Below are 15,025 nucleotides of genomic sequence, written 5' to 3' on the forward strand. Positions count from 1 at the left end.
TGGATGCATGCTTAATATATATATATATATATATATATATATATATATATATACACACACACACACATACATGCATGATGCATCATAGGCTTATGATCAGACGTCAGCCCTCCAATTAGATGCATGGTAGATCTGCATCTGGCCTATCAAAGTCGGATATGAATCAGTATTTTAATTTAGAATAGAGGAATTCTAATCATCAGTCAACATTCACTCTCACACTTCATATTTATAATTTTTTATTATTATTATATATATAATTAAATGAGTTATTTTATTCTCAAGTAGGTGAATAAAGTACACTATTCACATAATTTAAATAGTAAGATTTAATTTTTAAGATTTAAATTTTAAAATTTATCTTTTAAATCAAATTTTGTCATGTAATCTACACATCGGGTTGATAATAAAAATTTTCTTAAATAAACATTAGCTTACGATCGAGCATATATATATATATATATATATATATTGATTGAGATCATTCGATCGTAATTAATTAATATCTTAAAATTAATATCTTAATTCTTGAAATTGACGAATAATGTGAAAAGAATAATTAACTTTTGAAAGCAATCACACACTAATATTCTAACCTCTCTTCCATCTTGACTTCTAAATTGACTAATTTTCTTGTTTGTTTTCTACTTCGTTAAAATATTTTTAAAATTTCTAAATTTCTAAATTGACTAGTTTTCTGTTTTATATTAATTAAATATAATGACTTCATATATAAATTTCAACAAACTAATTTTCATGTAGTTGACCATTCAAAACAAAGTTTTTCTCCATGTGAATGCCCGATCCACTACAACAAAATTTGGTTTTTGGGACATTTTTGTTTGGAATGAAATGAAAATCATCCCAAAAAATGAGGTATAGGGATGAAATTCGGAGTTATTTCCTAAAAAAAAAAAAAACTGAAACATGTTGACCTTGTTAACATGTTCGAATGGTATATGTAGGGACGATAAATTTCGTCCGTAGTAAAATAACAGTTCGAACGTGGTAAAGAAATTGGCTGGTTAAGCGCGGGAATTTGATTTTATGTTTGAACATACCACTTTACCATTCGAACATGTAGATCATCAATGTTCAAACTCAGATAACAGAGTTGGAATGGTTATTTTTTGTTAGAATGGTATATTTGTTGTTCAAACGTTAACATTAATTTTAATTAAAGAATATATAATAGAAATCAACAATTAATTCATAAAAAAAAAGATTTAATTCGTAATTGATTAAATTTACCAAACATCACATATTGTCCAAACCAAAAATAAATGAAAATATAAATTAAAAATACTAAATACTAAGATCCTAACTCTCTACACACATCATCGATTGAAGCTATGCGTGCCTCTATTTGTGTTAGTTGAGTACAGATTGTCTCCTACCTCTCAGACAGGAGATCAATCTCCGTACGTAACTCGAGGAAGGCAATCCGGATCTCCATACGCACTGCAGCGACTACCTCTGAAGTATGTGTGGGGATCTCTGCATGCACTATATCAACAATCTGGTCATGAGTAATAGTGTGTGAGGCCTCGGGTTGTGTGGATATCTCACCGGCCAATACTCCATGATCTATCGGGTGTGCATCTTCGGCCTGAGTATCGACCGGAGCATGAAGACGAAGTTTCGAGTGCCCCGTGCTCTGTGACATGGTAGAGGAGTTAATCGGTCCAATCAGCTCCCAGATACGTTCGACAATATCTGGCAAGACCCCGGACTGCAGAAGAAATCGCATGATGAAGATCCCAAAAGGCAAAATATATGTCGTAACGTAGGAAGCCTCCGATCGAATCCTACTGAATATATAGCCCACTATGTCAATAGGCACTATACGAGCGATCTGTATCATAAACTTTGCCCGATCAATGTCAACTTCTGTCTTGTGCTGCCTCAAATCAATATTGTTGGCAATGATCAAGTCCATGATCTTAAAGAAAGAAGATAAATCAGCATGTTTGATGCTCTTCATCCCATCATAGGGAGGAGCATCTTAACCAACAACCAACGTCTGACCTCATGATCCATGAGACCATCGATCTCATCTCTATCAGAGCCCTCGTCCTTAGCCGTTTGCCCATCAGTTCTAGACTCTCTGGGCACCATGTTTGAATATGCAGTCTGCAACCGTTAGAGGCCGATGAAATCAGCAAGTCTGTCTTCTAAAAATATAAATGTTGCTCCCCGTACAGTAATTGTATATGCATTATCAGCATCTCGACTGGAGCCACCGAACACTCTATAAAACTCAGTGACGATGTCAATGTATGAGGTGAGGTGGAACGCCTCATCCTAATCGTCTAGAATTAATGTCCAACCGCGCTCCATGAAGATGGACACCAAGGAACGCCTCTCCCAGAGAAGATTCTAAAAGTTAGAGACCTTCACCCGACGCTCCAATAACACTGTCTTGTTAGTAAATGCATCACCAATGGTACTAGTAGAGGCTTTCGGCCTTGATCTGCTACGCTTCCTTCCCATAGAAGACATTTTCAACCTGAAATCTAAATAACAAAATTAAGAAAAATGAGTTATAAAATATCAAATGTAAAACAGTGACAAAATTATATAATGACTAAAATAATTTAAAATTGTTTTACTCTTAAGCGTTCAATCGAATTACAAGGAGTTCAAATGCCACAATGCAACTTAAATTAACTGTTTGCACAATGTTACATACGTTCAAATGGTAGCAAAAGTGTTTAAATTGTTTTCCAACCGTTTGAAATTAAAACTTGTCAGTAATACGTTTTAATGCGTTCGAACGCCTTCGAACGTCATTTTTACGGTTTGAATACCATCTTAATAGATGGTCGAACGGTATACTAACCATGTGAAATTCTAACCCTTGAGCTCTAACAGTTCAAACATGTTTAAACCACGTTCGAACGGAATCTGGATCGAGCTCCAGCAATAGCTGAGTTGACTTAGTGGCCATTTGAAACGAAAGGAATCTACTGATTCCTTTTGTTTCTTCCACAAATAATACATACACAAGGCCAGAAATTGCATAGAACCATTCTGACCTTGTGTTTTGTAGCTCTAGAATACTAAATCTATAAATGATATGAGGTTTTTAATGTTTTTTAAAACTAAATCAAAATAACCAAAAAAAAAACATTTAAATGGTACCTTTTGAATAGTTATACTGTTGGTCGATGGTAGCGGTGATATGGCGTGCGTTTGATCCGTTTTTGAGTTTTGAACGTACAAAACGACAAATGTTTGATCTATCGAAGAACCAGGCACCTCTTATAGTGTAGCACCATTCGAACGCATTTATGCAGCATTCGAACGTACATTCGACTGTTAAATTCTTTTGTTTGAGCCGTTTTCTATTCAATTGGGTGTTCGAACGTTAGTGCCCCTTAATTTGCATATTGCATATTTTTTTTAACTCATTTCAAATATAATATAGTAATATATACTGTACTAATAACTATATATTATATAATAATATCTATACTATATCGAACGTATGTGCCCTTCCATCATGATATAATAGTATTATACACTATAAGTATGCATTATATTGTAATACTTTAGTGTGAAAAAATATTTTCCAGAGAAAAATACAGCATAATTCCAGGGAAGGAAAGTGCGTGGTGGGTATTCATGCTTGAAAAGTATGCTCTCAACCGTTTTTTTCTAAAATCGATTGAGCAGGAGTGGGGTCAGTACTTTCTATTTTGACGGAGGAGGTTGGGAGAGCATCTATTCACGGTGGTAGGTAGAGTGGAGGTATGTAGGAGATGGAGGAGAGATGGCCACATATGAAGCTAATTGAGGAGGAAAACTGTCCAATCGTGGTGGAAATGGGGGAACAGAAACAGATGAAGGAAAAAGAGATACAGAGTGTTGTGGGGAAGATTTTTTCTGAACGAAAGATCGAGAGGGAGATAGTGAAGACAACAATTGAAAATATATGGAAGGTGGGGAAGCCGATGGAGTTTAGGGAAATTGGAACGAATTATTTTGTCATTACCTTTGCTAAATCTAGTGACAAGAACAAAGTTTGGATGGATGCTTGTGGTTATTTGATAATTTTCTGTTTGTATTAAAGAATTTTGATGGGAAGACTCAAACGAGTAGACTAGATTTTGATGAAGAATGTTTTTGGATCTAGATTCATAATTTGCCTATGGGATTCATGAATCAAGGGATTGGTAAACAGATTGGTGGTACGATTGGGAAAGTCATAGAGGTTGATGTGCAGGAAGATCTTTTGGCCTAGGGGAGGACGTTAAGAGAAAAGATAGAATGTGAGCTCAAAAAGCCTTTGGCCAGGAGAAGAACAGTGAAGATGGGAGGGGATTGACTCTGGAACCCTTTTCAAAATGAGAAACTACCAAAAATTTGCTTCAGTTGTGGGAAGATAGTGCATGATGCTCATGAATGCACAAATGAAGGATCGAGTGATAAACAATGCTGATCGGCCAATGCTGAAAGCTGACATGTTCAAACATGCATTGTGATCAAATTGTATTTTTGTTCCACAAACGGTTTGACAAATTTGCGAATCAATAGCAAGTACCATATATATATATATATATATATATATATATATATATATATATATATTTGTATTATTTCAAGAAGACTAGCTCATTCAAGACTGAAGAGTTAAAGCATAGTTAACGTCTATCATAGTAGCAGCATATATAGAATTTATATGTACTTACACACGCACAGAAATATGTATATATATATATATATATATATATATGCATACATTTGGCGAGTACAAATATGGTTGATACTTTGTTAAAAAAACAAGAAACATAAAATGGAAATGGTTACTTTGAGACTTTTCTATTTCTTAAAACCGTAACAATATTTCAAATGGAGTTTTATTATTTTTTATTTCCAAGTAGAAACACGTACACTCTTTTTTGCGTTTTTCCCTGCATCGATCAGCAAATTAAGCAAAAGGTTCTCTAAGACTTTGACAAGGCAAAAAGGTAGGTATACAAAGTAGATTCTACATCATTAATAATTAAATGCAGGAGTTGGGCTTACTTATAATAATTAAATGAATCCATTTCACTTTTACTGTAGATCTTAGAGTTCGCACAAGAACACCAAAATTAAAATCCTAATTCGTTAGCTTTTAATATCAAGATAAAAGATATTAAAAACTAGAATCAAAACATGAAGATAAAAAAGAAAATAGTTGATGGAGTTTTATTTGTGTTCTACGGGATGTCTTAGTTGTATATTGCTCTTTATGATCATATCATAGCATGCCAACTACTTTAGGATCATATTTCATAAATGAGTAATGTTATATATAATTATCGAACATGTTAATTATGCATATTCCGTTTGAAAAAAATAAGGCTCATTATTAAAAGAGTAATATTAAATACACCTAGTGAGAAGTTATATTCAAGTAAAACAGAAGACAAGGGCACAACTTAAGCAACACTATATATAAGTGGCAGCCTCCACAACCAGAATGGTTGAAATTAAATGTTGATGGTGCAGTTTGCTTTGAGTTGGCGAAAATAGGCATTGGTGCTGTATTGAGAGACGGTTCTGGCAAGGTTTTAATGGCTATAATTAAAGCTGAATTAGATATGGAAGGCACAGAAGCTTTAGAACTGCTGGCAATTTTCAAGGGTTTGCAATCGTGTACTGTTATGAAAATTTCAAAACTTATTGTAGAAAGTGACAGCTAGATATGTGTTGAAACTTTACAGGATAACAATATGCATAACTCTTTGCTTGAGGGGTTATATTATGAAATTAAACAGCTTTCTTCGTATTTTGAAAGTTGTATTTTCTCGCATATATATTGCGAGGGGAAATGGTAGCCCACATGTTAGCTAGGAATGTTTGTCAGGTTGATAGTATTGCTTTATGGTGGGATTGTGTTCCAAATTGTATTTTTCAAGCCTTATGACTGGATAATTGTCTGTAATTGTTTTTCCAATTATTAAAAAAATTCTAATTTCTATATAAAAAAAAAAACATTAGATACACTCATATAGTGGGTAAATATCACGCTCTCTCTTTAAAAAAGAGCTGGGCTTACCATTAAAAAATATACATATATATATTTTTTATGTAGGTTTTAAATTTATCTTTTCTTTTAAAGAGAATGAGCAGAATTTGCACACCTTAAAACTGTACAAATCATTATCCATTTTAATGTAAATCCTAAATTTTTAATTTATTAATAAAAGTGCGCGATACTTACCTATTTTATAAGTATATAATTCAGTACTTGAAATATCTACCACAATTAAAGTTCGTGATTTTTCCTAATAGGCCCAATATATATATTTATATATATATATATTTGTTGAATTGAAAATAACATAGATATTTGCGAAAGTAGAAAGAATATTGCAAAATTGACACAACAATATAAATTCATGGATAAATCATGACAGAGACGTCCTACAGGTCACGAATCTCTCTGTTCAAGTGAGAGTAAGGATACGTTTGGGTAGTGAGAAGTATTGAAAATATTTGTGAATAGTTATGAGTAGAGATTGGAGTGAGTTTGTGGGTCCCATTGAGAATATTTTGAGTTGTTTGGATGTGTGAAGTATGTTGAGTTGTTGACTTTTGAGTAGGTAGTTGAAAAATATGTGGGTCCCATAAATATTATAGTGATTTTATTTTTAGTAATAAATATAATAATGATTTTATTATAGTGATTTTTTAATATTAATAAATATTGTAGTGATTTTATTTTACTTTATATATAATAATGATAAATATTATAATGATTTTATTTTTAATTTATATATAATAGTGATAAATATTATAATAATTTTATTTATATATATATAATAGTGATCAATATTATGGTACTGTTATTTTTTTATTTATATACTATAGTGACTTTATTTTTAATTTATATATAATAATGATAGATATTATAGTATTTTATTTTTTATTTATATATAATAGTGATTTTATTTTTTATTTATATATTTTAGTGATTTTATTTTTTATTTATATATAAAAGTGATAAATATTTTTTATGTATATATTATAGTGATTTATTTTTTATTTATATATTATAGTGATTTTATTTTTTATTTAACTTGTTTTTGGTGTTGGAAATTGTGAAAGTGGCGGTAGTGAGAGAGGGCTTGTTGTCAACCACAGGCACGGTACGTACCTGCATGACTCGAGTTTGGGTAACATTTTTGGGCTATAAACATCAAGATTTCGAGCTCGCCTAGGTCGATGGAAATGTTGGTGACTTCAATATTTCCCAACAGTGGTTTGGAATTGCTACAATTGATAAAATAATCATCATTAAGGGAGCAATTTTCCGTTGTGCCGAATGGATAAGGGATCTCAACATCTCCACACCTGTTCTGGCAGTTTGGCTTGGCTAATGAAGTTGCTGATGCTGCTGCTGCCATTTTCGATAACATCACAACAACAATTAATGCCACGTACAAGAGCATCCTACGGAAAGCCATTGCTCCCTCTGTTCAAAGAATTAAGGGATTCAAGTTCTTTTAAGAGGATGGAGGCTGCAGGCTAGGAGTGGAACTAGAATTTCTAATTACTTTGGGGGTGGGCCGGGGTAGGGGGACAAACTAATTTTTTTCACATGGAGGCTGAAGTCCAACTCTATTATTGGACTCCCTGTTGATTGAGTAGATCAGTTTAATTTGGATTATTTGTTGCATGTTGGAATTAAACTCGCTAAATGTAAAATACGTTTATCATAATAGCTAGGAAACAAACAACACGTATCGATATCGATACGTGCACGTGATCTAACGAGTAATAGGAATTGATGAACTCAAGCAATTTCTGAAAACCTAATTAATCAAGCAATTTCGATACGTGCATGTGATCATTGCTCTTTATGATCATATCATAACAATATAATTATGATCCTTTGATCACTACAATCATTCAAACTGTTGAAAAAAATAATAACTTATCCTTTTTTTCAATCTATTTAATTCTCTTGAAAACCTAAAATTTACAAAATTAACCACTTTGTTTGTGCAAGGTTAATTGAGGAGTTGTTTGGATATTGAAATGAGATTGAGATGAAGAAGATATGGTTTTTAATAAAATATTGTTAGAATATTATTTTTTAATATTATTATTGTTTTAAAATTTGAAAAAATTGAATTGTTTATTATATTTTGTGTAAAAAATTAGAAAAATTATAATGATGAGATGATATTGATTAATGAGAGTGTTTCTCAATCCAAATGACTCTTGAATTATTTCCAACGACAATGGAAGAGATTCTTTGTGCAAGTCCTACACTATATATAGTTACAAAAATGTCCTTAGTTATAACCATGTTAGAAACACCATTGAACTATAGACTAGTTCAAGTCAATCGGGCTGGGTCATCTATTGTACACATGACCAAATGGGCTCATTATACTTTATGGCTCACTTTCAGAATACAAAACCCATATATTATGCATACATAATTAATTGGACTGAACCCGAGGGTTAATTTAAGTTCCTACCCCGTTTTGAGCCCAAAGCTTTATGTCGGTGAGCCATCTTCTCAAGTTCTCTTTCAGCCGAAACAACACAACCTTCAATCAGCACGCCACCCAAGCTGGCGCCTCCACACTCTAAGGTGGTATCTTAATTCCAGACTGGCGCTGCTTCATAAGAGCCGAGCAAGAAGAGTCACCAATCTCTCTATGGTGGTTTGCTAGCATGTATTCTATGCATGGATAAAGCTATTATGCCACCTAATTTATATCACTCAATTTATCCTAATTACAGTAGTATTTTCGTACTCAAGAGAGTAAATTGAGTGGTATAAGTTAGGGGGTATAGTAACATTTTCCTTCTATACATTTTTTTTACGTGACACATTCAGTTTACAGTCGTCGGCTGAAGTAATAGTGGGCTTGGGTAGGTAGCTGGAGTAGGCCTGTGGCCTTTAGTTTGTAATTAACTTCATAAGTGGGGGCTAGGCCGTGGCCCACTTTTCTACGTATTATGCCCATTTGGAAAACAAAGGACAGGGGGTTGTTCACGTGTAAGAACCTATCCTTTTAGGCAATGGCCGTTTAGTCCGTGGTCCATTAGATGGTTAGTGCAAGCCATAAATTGGAACACATTGATTCCGCTCATTCCCGTCCTTCGCTTCAGAGCTCATTCCCGTCCTTCGCCACCTCTAGCCACCATTTTTTCACCACATCATCCTTGACCTCTTAGCAACCTAATGCACCCAACCCTAGCTCTGATCCGCCACCGGTGAAGCCCCACCATCAATATTTCCATTTTGGGCATTTTGGTCTTCAATCGCCTTCTACGCTGCCACCCACGGCCAATCACCACCACCATTATCTTTACCGACATCCCTAAACCCTTCCTAGCAATCTTGGGTCTTTGTTTGTACCCGTTCCAAAGTAAGTTTTTGAGACCCACGGCCACAATGGATTTGGCATTGTTCTGTTGTTATGTTGCCACTTCTTGTAGCTCCATAATCCTTCAAAAATTATATTATAGCACTGTAAGTATTTTCCCAAAGAACTTTTGTGATTTAAATGTATTTTTATACTAACTCATTTTACTGTGAACTGGTTGGTTATGCCGGACTGAATCCGAGGACTAAGGGGGTCGGATGGATTGGAGGATGAAGTTGTTTTGCGTGTTTGGGTTGTGTTGTGAATTGTTGGATATTGGATATTGCGTTGTTTCATGTACATTATATATTTGCATGCATGATCATGTTTGTAAAGAAAACTAGATTTTCGTGTAATTACATTCATGTTCATGTGTTTATTGAAAACTGGGTTTTCATGTGAAAAGATTTTTGGGTGCGTGTGTGTCATGACCTCAAGCCGAGATGAGGCATTATCTCGGTGGAGCACCTCTAGTCACTCAGGAGCGGAATATACTGAGTGACATCCCCTGGGTTGTTGCTGGGCGACAACGGGATGGTAACGCTCTCGTGTCGACTCCGTGGCCCCTCTGTTGACGGGCGCTAGAGGATGTTTGGCCATGAACACGCTGGGCGCGGAACTGGGCATCGATCATCACGAAGTCACAGGCACCATCGTTACCCGTGGTGTGGCGAAAGGAGCCAGGCTGTGCGGATGGTCCCTAGGGGAGATCATGGTGCATACGGTAAAATTGGTTAATGGACCATTTTCTGGAAAAATGGCGAGTTTTGGATAAATGGATATTTGGGCTATTTTCTGGGAGAATAGTGTGTGTTGGATAAAAGGATTTTGTGTAGGTCATTTTTTAGAAAAATGATGGATTATTATTTTTGGGCCAAAATGGGATTTTGGCGTGTGTTGAAAAATATTCATTTTCAAGGAAAATGTTGTTTTAAGAATAATGCATACTTCATCATATGCATGCATGTTGGTTGCATTAATGCATTTTTATTCTCGTGAGTTGTTTGGATTATACTTACCTATGGTACCGTTTTATGATAAAGCAGATGAAGCTGAGGGTGAGCCTGAGGATTCAGCTCTGCCCGAGGAGTGATTTGGGATCGCTCGTATTTGTATTTGGCCTTGTATTATATTTTATTTTGGGATAGTTGTATAACTCTTTTTAAACATTTTACTTATGTAAATTTATATTAAAAATTCTGGTACTTAGTTGACTTACTTTAATTATCCACTACGTTGTTTATTGTACACTGTTGCATGTACACACACTTGACACTATCGTTGAGATGCGTGACCGTGTTGTCATTATCCGGATGTCTCGATTCCCGTATTCCTGTACATGGGGGTCGGGGGCGCCACATTTGCTATTGCTATAAGGGCTGCTTGCCTTTATATGGCTTGGCTTCAATATCTCTCCTATGTAACAGTCGACCTAAAAGGTGGTATTCCTACCATACAAGAATGCCAATTATCTAGTGCTAGAAGCTTCACCAGAAGCAAACAAGACAAGGTCATTCTGCTTCATAGACAAGGCTTGTTCCGTACTTGACTTACGAGCTCATATAGTACTCGTTGCTATCTCCCAAAATGATGCAAACCTCAAAAGAAAGTACGTAACTAGGGAGATAACTTGCCTAATCCATGGGATAATATTAGTTGTAATGAAATATGGATAGACAAAAATTGATGACAATCTGTTGGGTTGGTAACAAAACTTGCTAGGTAATGTCATGTGTATAAACATGTAACAAAGAAACGTATGTAGACATATGTAACAAAGTAACATAGCTAATTAATACTGATAACAAAAATAGAATGAAAGATATCATCATTTAAAAAAAAATTCTTTTAAGGTATATCTACCTGCAACAAAGCCTTATTATAGAAAAGAGAAGGAAGGCATACAACAAGAAGACTAAGACATAACACATGATGAAAAAATAGGAGAGATATACATATATTGACACGAAAATTGAGACATAAAACATGAAAAGATAGGGGAGATATACTTATATCTACATGTAATAAAGTTCTTCAATTGGTGAAGATAAATCTATTGATCACCGTGGACTAGTTCATCATCTCCCGTCATATAATGATTTCATGGCTTGGTTCCTTATACTTTCAAACCCAACTGTTGTGAGGGTAGAAGAAGCACCATTGTCAATATCAATGTTGAAAGAGTGTGTTGAAGCCCCGAGCAAGTATTCTGTCTCTTCTCTATAGAGATCAGACTTTACCCATGGATGCTTTCCCTTAATTATCAATCCTTCTATATTCTGAAAGCTTGAAGACGTTGCTAGTGGGTTATGGGCACTGGTTTACCTACAGGTATGGTTTTTTTTCGTTGCGCTCAGTTAATTTTTCTTACTCTTTGTTGGTGCAGATTTTTTCTTGCAGGTTTTTGGTTTTGAATTTTTAGTTTTTTTCTAGCTTTTTGGGTACCAACTGTATTGTGTTTGAGTTTATGGTTTTTTTGGAGCCCTGGGTTTTGGTTTATTTTATATTTGTAGCCCCTAGGCTTTGGGATGTAACCACGGTATTCCTCCGCCACAAGTGAGGGCTTATTAATAAAATTTGGGATGGGGCTGCTATGTGGGTGGCTTCCGGCTCTTTTTTTTTTTAAAAAAAAAAAAAAAAAAATCCGTCTAGCTCCATTGCCACTTCCTTCATAGTTGGCCTATCCTCCCCTTTTACACTTAAGCAACATTTTGCTTAGCAACTTCATTTATTGCATTAATATTATCATCATTGACAATTTGATCGTCAAGAGAAAATGCTTTCTTATCTGTCATTAACTCTACCACAATAACACCAAAGCTGTAGACATCACTTTTTTCCTTAAGTTGGTTACTATAAAAGTATTCTGGATCTAGATATCCAAAAGTCTCCTTCACCAATGTAGATAATTATGTTTGATCAAGAGGGGCAAAAATTGAAGTTCCAAAGTCAGCCACTTTTGCCAAATAGTTATCATCTAAATGTTTATTTGCCGGTTTCACATCCCTGTGTAAAATCGGCACCAAAGTTGAAGAATGCAAGTATGCGAGTGCCCATGTAGTTTCTGATGCTATCTTCAAGCGTTTTCCCCATGAGAGTGCTGATGATAGGTTTCTATCTTGAATATGACTAGAAAGAGTTCCATTTGTGATGTATTGATAAACTAGTAATGGAACTTCTGTTTCTAGATAACAACGTCCTAACATCTTAACCACATTTCTATAGTTAATTTATGTAAGCAAAATTATCTCATTTATGAATTGCGCAATTTGGCTCTGATCACAAATCTTTGATTTCTTAATAGTGACAACTTCATTATTTGGCAGGACTCCTCGATAAACAGTTCCATAGCCTCCTTGACCAAGGATTTTGCTCTCATCGTAATTATTGGTTGCTTTTTCCAATTCCTCTGCACTAAAGGTTTTTGCAACCTCTGTAGAAGCTCTATCATTTGAGAGTTTTTGTTGTAACAATGAGCCTCCGTTTTGTTGGAAATATTTCTCTTTTAGCTTGATGAGTTTTCTTCTTTGGAGTCCAAAATATATTGAAGAACCTCCCGTGAACAATCCTATGAGGCCAATGCTGATAGCTGCAGTACATACTCAAACATGTTATCTTTGTTTCCATAAATAGTTCAACAAAGTTACTACGAATCAAATAGGTAGGTAACTAGCTCATTCAAGACTTTAGTTCTATTTGGGCAAATACATATTTGGTGAATCATAGTAGTGTTAAAAAAATAGAAAACAGAAACAATAATGTTACATCACCATCGAGCTCAAAATGCACTAGATACCTTCAGATATTTAAAAGAATCTAGTGCATTTGAGCTCATTGTAAAATTTGTAGACTATTGAGAAAGCGCGTCAAGTTTGGAAGGTGTAATACCTGGGTTTTACACTCAGTCCTGACATGCACAACAGCTCCCTTTATTTCCTTTTGTATCTATGACACCATATTTCAAAAATAAAACAAAAACCGAAAATGAAACGTAACATGGGATTGATTACTTTTTGTTTAAAGTAGTGATTAAACCAGCATTAATTAAGTTCATTTAATATTAATTTAGGGCTTACCCTTATATAATTAAGTCTAATTCGATCCGCTTCTATATATTCTAGGTTCTAAAGTTTGAGGAGGAACCAAAGTGACTCTACTTCATTAATTTTTTGAGCTGTACTGCTCTTGCTTTTATATCAAGTGATCTTAAGGCTGGGTTTGGTTACCAAGATGAGATTATAATCATTACAGCTTTTTCAAATCTCTACACTAAATATAATAAACAATTCAACTTTTTTTAAATTTTAAAACAAAATTATTATTAAAAAATAATATTCTAACATAATATTTTATTCAACTTTCAACTTTTATCTCATATTCTAAGAAGTAATCTTAAGTCTTAAACCTTAAAAATAACAATATAAAAGATAAACTATTTAATTAATAGAGTTTTATTAATTAGTGTTTTAGTTGTATATATATTGCTATTATTCTTATCATTGTCATCAACTAGTTTAGAGCATTAGCATTGGTCTAGGCATATGCATATACAAAATCACCTCTTTTGCATATCCACTTTGCCATTCAAGCAAAATTCTCACATTGGCTTATGCATATTTGAGACAAAATAATAATAAAATCTTATTATTTTATTATTATTAATTTTTTGTTAAAATCAATTTTTTATATATATATTTTGCAATTAGCATCCACTACATACATTTGGCATTAATAATACAAATGCAATAATAAAAAATATAATTTTTTTATATATTATATTAAAAATATAATAAAATGAAAAAATATATATATAATATATTATAATAAGAAAATGAATGTGCAAGTGAAGATTTGTTGTGTTGTTGAAGAATGGAGAAAAAGAAAGGATTGAGAGAGAGAGAGAGAGTGGGAATAGAGATAAATAATTATTAAAATATGATTTGTAGGGTGAATAGTGGTTATCCAAATTTGGATAAGAACTGTTCATAGGTAGCTAAATATTTGGATATGTATAAACCAATGTAAAAGATTTTAGGGTCATATTATGCTAATATGACTTTTCATATACATATGCATAGACCAATCCTAATGATTTTAAAGATAAATATGCATAAAAAAAAATGATCAGAGTAGAATAATAAGACTTTAAAATATTAATTACTCTTGTTGTTTTCATGAGTATCTAGACATATCAATGTCCATACAGCTGGCAATCATGTTGAGCAAAGAGGCCAATGCATGATGGCTTGTGACATTACAACCATTGACCAAGTCGGGATCCAAATTCTTAAGAATTGGTATCTATCTATCTATATGTGCGTGTGTGTGTGCACGTGTGAGAGAGAGATCAATGGGGTCCAACCACCCATGTAATTAGTGAATGGATTAGTTAATTACGTACCAATTGCCAATTAGTAGAAAAATATTGGTTTTAAAAAACAATATAATACAATTATATATATATATGCATGCACATTAATATTCTACCTACTTACCGAGCGGAATAATGATATTAATCCACTGCAAGAAATCAGATTTTTCCCAATGATTTTAAAATTACTGTAAAAAAATCGCCGCAGTAAGTATGCTTTTGCAACGAAAATAAAATTGCCGCAGCATTTTTACAATTTAAACACGGTGGGCTA

Source organism: Juglans regia, chromosome 13, assembly GCF_001411555.2.
Source record: "Juglans regia cultivar Chandler chromosome 13, Walnut 2.0, whole genome shotgun sequence".
Taxonomy (NCBI): domain Eukaryota; kingdom Viridiplantae; phylum Streptophyta; class Magnoliopsida; order Fagales; family Juglandaceae; genus Juglans; species Juglans regia.